General features: G+C 44.5%; 1 protein-coding gene across 1 annotated transcript in view; it reads right to left on the bottom strand.

The window, feature by feature from the left end:
- Positions 1 to 629, bottom strand: part of TRMT61A (tRNA methyltransferase 61A) — a 20,570-nt gene extending 19,941 nt beyond the window's left edge. The window contains exon 1 of the mRNA XM_010711955.3: positions 434 to 629. The gene's annotated coding sequence lies outside the window, so the exon portion shown is untranslated. The remainder of the gene's footprint in view (positions 1 to 433) is intronic.

Raw genomic sequence — 629 nt, 5'->3', positions numbered from 1 at the left:
CCATCCAGTCCAACTCCCTGCACTGAACAGGGACACCCACAGCTCCATCAGGTGCTCAAAGCCCCATCCAGCCTGACCCTGGCTGTCTTTAAGGACGGGACATCCACCACCTCTCTGGGCAACCTGTTAATGATTTGATTCCAGTGCTTTCATATTGAATGTGTAAAAGTTTTGTTCTACTTCTCTGTTTTTACTAAAAACAAAAACCTTTTAGTTCTGAAATTGTAGCCTGTTTTTTCTTGACCCAAATTTGAGTTCAATCTGCTGTTCAGCAACTAGATTTATAAATGTGCTGCTGTAGTGAGAATGAGAAGCAGACATGCTGGTAGGCCATGACTCCAAAGCATATGGCATGCGGTGTAGGTGCTCGTACAGCAAAGCACAACAGGCATGTCTGGGCACATGGCAAAACAGCTCAGAAATGTACACACACCGGACACTGTCAGACTGTAGTGATGAGGTTTTGTAGCTTGCACCATGGGATTATATCGATGTTCTTAACACTCCTGTAAGAGACACTATTTACGAGTTGTAGTTTTCAGCTCGTATTTAGAACAATATCATTTGGAAGCAGCTCTGATTCCATCTCATCTACACGTCTTCCTTTGAACCCGGCCCCGCACTCTCTT

Source organism: Meleagris gallopavo, chromosome 5, assembly GCF_000146605.3.
Source record: "Meleagris gallopavo isolate NT-WF06-2002-E0010 breed Aviagen turkey brand Nicholas breeding stock chromosome 5, Turkey_5.1, whole genome shotgun sequence".
Taxonomy (NCBI): domain Eukaryota; kingdom Metazoa; phylum Chordata; class Aves; order Galliformes; family Phasianidae; genus Meleagris; species Meleagris gallopavo.
The sequence above is the reverse complement of the archived record's forward strand: the minus strand, read 5'-3'. Positions and strand labels throughout refer to the sequence as shown.